Raw genomic sequence first — 8,655 nt, 5'->3', positions numbered from 1 at the left:
TATTTTAAAAAGGAAAAATCCCTACACAACATGGTATCTACCCTGACATACTTTTATAACAGTCCTACCAGACATATTTTCTATCCACATATTTTGTTCAACATATTAAGCCTAACCACAAGCCATCTAATTCGTATACTTGTTTGTGAAAAAAACATAACCACATACTCTTCTAATTCTCATGCTTTTTTTTCAAAATAATTAAATAAATTCGAGGAAAAAGTTAGAGTGAGTTCCCTTTTTGTGAACTTTGAAGAACCACGAACAAAAATTTAGTATGAAACATAAAGAGTTTTGGTATTACTAATAGGGTCCCCAAATTATCCTTTACTAGTGCCTCCTTGGGCCTGTCAGACCCTCGATCCTCACCCATTATAGGCTTAAACGGATCAAGTACAATTCGAAAGGATGCATTTCCACATGTCAATGCGAGGAAACTCAATGTTCCGCTCGTAACATGAGGCATATGTACCCCAGAGGTTACTTGCTCAAGCCCATGCAAAGAAAAATAATTTTTCTCATGTAAGCGTAACGTTCACCTCTACCTAAAAGGACAGGGCACAGTTAGAAGACTCTAAATATCAAATGGTTATAGCGCGAGTGGGGGAAACTCAAAATCCTTTGACTCGATCCAAAAACAAACAGACAAAACAAGTTAAAAAATCTGAAAAATGTAAATCACACATTAGTACAACAAATAAATAAAAGATGCACGATGCAATAAAAACAAAACATGAGGATCAAAAATTAAATATCATTCAAATTTACCATTTTCAAAGAAAAAAAGACGTATAATCGATTACGGTCTGACTCTCTAATGTCCCCAGTGGAGTTGCCAAGCTTTCGGAATTGTCCTCAAGCTTTTTAGGGATATGTCGGGGATCAATCTAACTTAATCTTGGGAAAAAGGTTGTGTTTCAAAATAAAACAAATAAATATTTTTGGAGTCACCATCGACCTTTGGGTTATGTAGGTTGAATACCTAAAAATACCTTTTAAAATATTTTTAAGAAAAATATTTTTAAAAGATAAAAATTGATATGCGTTAAAACATAAATTTATTTTGAAAAAGGGTTCAGGAGTCGATACGTGTGGGGAAAGATTAGCACCCCCATAACGCCTGAAATCGGTACCTAAACGATTATACATCATTTAAATATTAAAATTGGAAAACTTGAATATACATTTAAATTGTGATTCTTTTTAGAAAAATTGAAAGGAATATTATTTTGTACGAACAATTTTCGAGAATACATTCCTAGTCAATTAACGGGGTATTTTTATGAATTCCTCGTACAAAATAGTATTACCCTAAATTTTAGAGACAACAAAAAAATAGATAAAAACAAATTCATTTAAAACATAAAAAGTATTATTTTGTTCGAGCAATCCTTAAAAACACACTCCTTGTTAGTTAATGGGTGTTTCGTTAAATTCCTTGTATAAAATAATATGTGAAAGTATTTCGATTAGCAGTCGATTAGCAAATATGTAAATGATGGATCAAAAATAATAAAAATATTAAATTTAAGATTTAAACCGTAAAACACTTGAAAATCAAGGCCATAAACAAAAATAACACGCGAGATAGGTACTGGAAATGTAATTTATCCGTCACTAAATTTCAGGATCAAATTTAAAATCATTAAAATTCTAAGGACTAAATCATATATTTACCCGAAACACTTATAAATACGAGCAGTGACGTAATCATAAAAATGGAAAAACAAAAGCTCAAAACAGAAAGATAAAACTTTCATTAAATGAGTAAAAGATGAAATTACAAAGCTCTAGGGACCTAAAACGTGATTAACCTACACTCGCAAAATGCTCTCAGGTCACTTGCTAAACGACGTCGTTTAGCACAAGGTATTTATACCCACCAAACCGACCTTTTGGCCCCCTAAACCCCTATTTCCTCATTTGTTCTCTATTTCTGCATTTGTTCTCTATTTCTTCATTTGTTCTCTATTTCTTCATTTGTTCTCTATTTCTTCATTTTAAAGAGAGAAATTCTCTCATTTCTCTCTTGTTTTCCCTTCTTTGGTTATGGACTACTCGGTCAACCGCCGTACATTGGTGCCGGCGACCGTTCATGGTGGCCGAAAAATTTAAAAACTGCCAAGAATGATCTTATCATCCTCCCAAACTCGAATCTTACCTTTTTTTCAACCGAAAACACCACCAAAGCCCTAGATCTAAAAAAGAAAAATTTGGATAACGAAAGGTCTACCTTTCATCACCGTCAAACCCACCGTTGGATGGAGCCCTGCTTGGGCTATGTTGTTCCTTGTTGGTCAACAAATATCTTGATGTAGGGATCTTCGTTTGGGGTTTATCGAAGAATTTTTTTTATTTATTTTTAGTTTCAGTTTTTGGTTCCTCTGCTTTGGTTATTGGTTTCTTTGTTTGTTATTGTTATTTTCTAGTTGGTATTCTCTACTGTTGATGGTTGTTCGTATCCTCTCCTTTGTTGGCTTCGTCAACTTCCTTTTATAGGACTCTTTAGATCACCCTTGGTAACGGTATGAGGGGAGGGACCCTCTGAGTCATCGGGGCTATGACGGTGGTCGTCTTAGGGGTTGGGCCTGTTTTTGGTAGTTGGGAGCATTAAATTCCATTTGATTCCCCAGATCTATTTGATTTAGCCAGTGATATCGGCCCAAAAATGAAAGCATCAAATATGGCTTGGGTTAAGATAAAACCCTATCTTCTTTCAATCTGGACCAAGGGATTGGTTCAGATCTGACGATTCATATATGTACGGCACTTGGCTAGGGAAATGTAACCCTAGTTCTGATTTCTTCTGGGCCGTTAGATTGGTTCAGATCTGACGACTCAGATCCTCTGATGGTTGAAAACAGAGACGGGAACCTTAGTTTTACTTGGGCTCTTACGTATGGGCTTCATTCCTTGGCCTTGAATGGGCACACCTACTTGGTCAGCCTTGTGAGCCTGGTTGGGCCTAGATATCAACCAGACTTTTGGACTTTGGACCATCTAATTTGGATTTGAACCCTGGACCAACAATATAATATTAATAATTATAATTATAATAATAATATGAAAACGTATATTGTATTTATTCAAAAAAAACCATAAATTATATTATATTTATATATATTTTTAATAATTTATATATTTATTTTCAAACTTTATTATATATATATATTCCAAGCTTTATGTTTTATAAAACTATACTATATATATATTTTTCACAGCTATATTTATTTTCAAAACTATACTATATATAAAAAAAACTATACTATATATAACCAAAATAAAACAAAACAAAAATAAACTAAACAAAAGGAAACTCTAGGATGAAAACACATGTCTACAAAGTTTGTCATGGTATTAGAGCTAATTTGATCAGTTTTTGTTACAATCTTGTGGAATTCTTATTGTTTCAGTTTTTTTTGTTATTTTTTCGTTTATTGTGAAAAGCTTTTAGAGATCTTTTTTTACTATTGGCGCTCTTGGCTCGGGTGTCGATAAGTTTAATCTTTTCTTATTGTTCTTAATTCTAGTGAGATTTTTCATGTTTCTCGATTTCTATCATATTTTCTTCTTTAATGCATGAACTGCTCGTGAATGTTCAATTTGCGTTTTCTTTTGATTTGATTCTATTGCAACTTCGATTTGTTCTCGTGTGACATTTTTTTGTAATTTGTTTACCACTTTGTTTTTCCTGACTAATAATGCGATTAATAGTGTTGTTGATCAAAATTCCTCAAATGTTGCTTGCAACTCTACTTCTATGGCTATTAGTATGTTATTTTCTACTAAATCGATAAATGTTACTCTTGATGATCATAACCATCTCCTATGGCTTCAACAAATTTATCTTACAATCAAGACACATATTTTACAAAAGTTTATTAATAGTGTCTTGGCATACACAATATGTTACTAATGAGGGAATTGTTAGCTTCAATATTGATTATGAGTTGCATGAAGAGCAAGATGTACCTCTTGCTTCATGGTTACTCTCTACTTTTAGTGAGGTGGTTTTACCTCACTCGATACGGTTAAACACCACAGCTAAAATTTAGAGTACTCTGCATAGATTTTGTAGTGGAAAAATCACTTTTAGATTGATGTCGGATAGAAGAATGTTTAACTCTCAAAAGAAGGGATAACTTAGTATGCATGAGTTTTTAATGGAGGTCAAATTTATTTGTGATAACTTAGCCAGTTGTGGTGAGATAATCTCTAAGAATGAGCATATCACAACTACTTTAAATGGATTGTCACCTGAGTATGAGTTTATTATAATCGTGATAACTGCTAATCCTACTCTACCAAAATTTAGATTTATTAGCACTATCCTTCTTGAATCTTACATTAGGCAGTCCAACTTACTCAACCAAGTTACTATTTGTTCCCATGTAACTACTCAAAGCCCAAATGGTTAAGTGTTTACTCAGGTTGTTTCTCAATCATGTTATCAAAATCGAGAGAGTTTATTAATACTACTACTCAAAATGTTCATACTGAAAAACTAACAACAATATGGGTAAATCCCGTGGGAGATACTCTTCTTAGAGACCCTAATATCATCTGTGTGGTAGGATAGGGCACCTTATTAAGAGATGTTACTATCATTTTGAAATGAGTTACAAGAATGAGGCATCTCGTCCTACTTAGAACAATAGTAATAAAGGCTACTCTGTTGTTCAAGCTAACACTAGTTCTTATAACCCCAAAAATAAAATGATCACTCCATACAACATGATTTATTTTACAAATACCTTTGTTAGCCAACTCTCAAAACTGCCATGCTATGCTTCTATAGGCTCAATCTTAAGTGTTTTCTGTAAATTTCAATGATGTTTCTTACTTTCCTAATATATATCTCTCAAGCAACTCCTAATAATTTTTGGGACTCAAACTATGCCTTATCATCTTGTTGCTATACCCTCTATAGTTCATCCAAATCAATAGATTAAATTTATATCCCAAGTTTCATAGCCACACCATAATTGATGGACGATAATGCATAGTCTCTAGACTCTAATGTCAAACATCACATCACAAAGAAATTTAACAATCTTCAGATTGGAAGCACACATCTTGGTTCAAGTAATATGCAAGTTGGGAATGGTAATGATCTGCCAATAACATGCAATGGTCAAGTTATTTTTTCTGCTACTTCAATAGATTTTATTTAAAGAAATTATTACGTTTACTTGGTATCATTGAAAATATGTTATGTCTTAAAGTTCACCCAGACATCTAGATTTTACTCGAGTTTTATCCATATTTTTGTCCAGTTCGAGATCTTCAGACACGAAAAATCCTATTGAGAGAATGAAATTAAAGGATTATTGTAACCCCCTCAGACCAATGCGGTTAACTCGATCCGATCTAGGGTGTCACATTAGGGCTACCGGGGAGACCCACTGTAAAAATATCGGAAAATTTAATACTTTTATTAAAACATGCAACTCATAAAATGATTTATCACTATACAGAAATAAAATAGATTTTCAGACTTGTATATAAAACAAATACAATTACATGCCCCCTAATCACATGTACCATACTCTGCAAGCAATGCCTAAAAAACTCCCTTGCTGATGTTGATAAATGTACTGGTACAATTCTTTTAACCTGAATGGTGAGTAACACAATGAGCTTTGGGAAGCTCAGTAATACAATACTACCAGTTGATGCTACATGACATGCAGATAAATGGAAATCCATATAATTTCCTTATTGAATCAGACGTAAACTAGTTTTCGAAATAATCTGGGGATATACTGATAGTTCATCGAGTAAAAGCCATGAAGATCTCAGTTCATATGAAGAATTCATAGTATCACATTTTTAGGAGATCAAATAGGATGTCTCGTGTGTTCTAATCAAAACTAGTGAAAATATATAAATCTTTTAAAACCATAGAGGAACCCTCCAACTAAACTCCATTATACACTTCCCTAGAACTGCGTCTGTAGGGCTTACCATAAGCACACAACAAAGGGAGCTAACCTAAGATATGCCTTAGGGCCTATGGTCATACCCAAGGGTATCGTTAGGTCCGTAAGGTCTTACCAACTGGATCAGGGTTATGCCTCTATACTCTAGAATCCTATCCATATAAAAATCCAGTAGAAAGCAATTTTAACCGTAATTCGTAATATTTGGATCGTGATCTAGTAAATGTCATCAGCGTAACCATGAAGTAAACCAAACCGTACACCATAAGTAGTCCCATAATTAACTTAAGGGGAATGTCTTGGGGTCTGAGAGCCTACCCAAGGGTCACCTTAAGTCCGTAAGGATTTACCAGCTTGATCAGAGTTGTACCTCCATACTCTAGTCTACCCAAATAATGTCCCAATAGAACAGTTCGGGTATAACCCATGAAAACAAAAAACCATAGTTCATAAACCAGTAAATTCTATGGTTCCATAAATCAAGAACAATTCATTTCCAGTGAAAACAAGAAACATAACACATTTCAGGTACCATAATTTATACACCTGTAAATTCCATGAATCCATAAATCTTGAACAATTCATAGTTTTCGATGAAAACCAAAATCATATATCACATACCATGTTACCATGGTTCATAAACCAGTAAATCAATACTTTCGTTAAAACTCATTTCAAAATATAAAATCGTCATGTAGTACATGTGGAACACACTAGAGATCCAAGTATTTCTTTGAGACACTATGTAGTTATCAGAATGGATAACATGAAACTGATTTAATTTGATCGAATTCCAGGAATGAGGTCTTATTGAAGTGAATTGATTACTAACTGATCTAATCAGACATTTAAGGTTTATATTTTAGAATCTCACTATGATTCATGTACATCAGGAAAGTGTTCAGGAACCTTTATACAGAATAATTCTAGATTCAGATTTACTGAGAGTGATTCCATTACCCAATAATAATGGGTATTCATGATTAGGCATTGAATTAATAGGATTTTAGTCTAATTGAACCAAATAGGGGTATTTAGGATCCTTTGCATCTGAGATACTTGCGTTTTCAGATATGAACAGAGTGAGCTGATAAGGGAGAAGTGAAGTTTCATAATATTTACCATTTATATTGATCGATCGGATTAATGAACAACTCCTAGAACTGATGCCTGTTGATTGGCTAATTCCTTTCCCTTTCAGGTATTCACTCTTTAATACCAAACTTTATTGTCCATAGATCCTCTTTAGAATCATCACTGAATAGATCTTAAGGGAACGAACATATATTCCAATGATCTTTATTTAATTTTCACGTTTCAATGATATTAAGAAATGTTTGAGCTTGATTTGTAGTTCATGACCCATAGAGGTGATACATCATGTAAGTTCATCCGAGTTTCCAGACTTATCTTAATCACTTACTTAATCCTCAGTCATTGAGGTTACTTAGTTCATTTAGTAGCCAAGTCTATCCTGGTTACTCCAGAGTTTTCCAGATTAATTTGTATGTTTTTGTATTTCAGATACATATTGTATTTCCATTTAGTTCAAATTGGTTATATAATAAAGTTATTTTGGTATTTATGGTTGATTTGTCTCACGAATATCCACTTATTAATACCGAATGCGCTCTAGAGTTGAGCTGAGTTGAGTACTTCCAGAATTATCATCTATCAAAACTTGAGAAGACGAACACGCATTCAAGTTATATCTATGCCATTCAGGTACTAACATAGCATTAGGATTTATCGACTCACTTAAGCTGTGTTACATATCTTGTAAAGGTAGTACAACACCTATGCTTATTTGGGTTCCTTAATTAATCCAAGACATTTACTTAATCTAGTCTATAAGGGTATTTTGGTCATATTGGTATTCGTGTTATTTCAGTCATTTTAAAGCTTGAGGATATCCATTCATTCCTGGGCTTGTTGATATTCTTGGGTCATTTCCATTCCAGGGTTATCTTGGTCATTTTACAAATCCAGGGTATTTCAATCATTTCCTTTTGTCCGATCTTATTATTTAATTCAAACTTCTAGTATTTTGTACAAGCCATCTTAGTTTAGAAATCGGTTATCCAGATTTTCTAAATAAAACTAGCATTTTCTATGTACAACAGTAGTTTCATCAGGTCAATATGTTTTTACATAGTTCTTATCCAACTTCCAAGGTCAATTCTTGTCTTTTTACAACATAAAGATACTTTCTTAATTTCACCTAACCGAAGTATTATTTTAATTTATCATCCAAGTACCTTTGGCATTGAACCTTTAATGATATAAATTATAATGTACATATCTAGGTGCTAATTGCTTTATTACTTAATCACAAAACTTGTACTTTAATTCTAACGGTCCTCTAATTTCTTATATTAGTCATTTGAATACCAAATTTGGATCGAGTGTAGAAATTAATTAACTGCACAGATGAGACCAAACATTTCCATTCATACATTTACCAATACAAACATGTTCCGTAAAGCATGAAAAGGTAGTAATGTATCACCTCGATTTCCGTGTCTTACTGATCGACCATTTAAATTCCATTTGAATACCCTCAATCTTTAATTCAACGTGAAATAATTACTCAAATACATATCAACATAAATTTCATCAGAAACAGAGCTTAATTATGAAAAACGGATCGAATCGGGTGATAAATCAATGAAAAACAACTTACCGGTTTCAAATTTGGCAAAACGGACGTAAA

This window comes from Hibiscus syriacus, unplaced genomic scaffold, assembly GCF_006381635.1.
Source record: "Hibiscus syriacus cultivar Baekdansim isolate YM2019G1 unplaced genomic scaffold, ASM638163v2 tig00110528_pilon, whole genome shotgun sequence".
NCBI classification, from domain to species: domain Eukaryota; kingdom Viridiplantae; phylum Streptophyta; class Magnoliopsida; order Malvales; family Malvaceae; genus Hibiscus; species Hibiscus syriacus.
Note: the sequence above shows the minus strand (reverse complement) of the source record.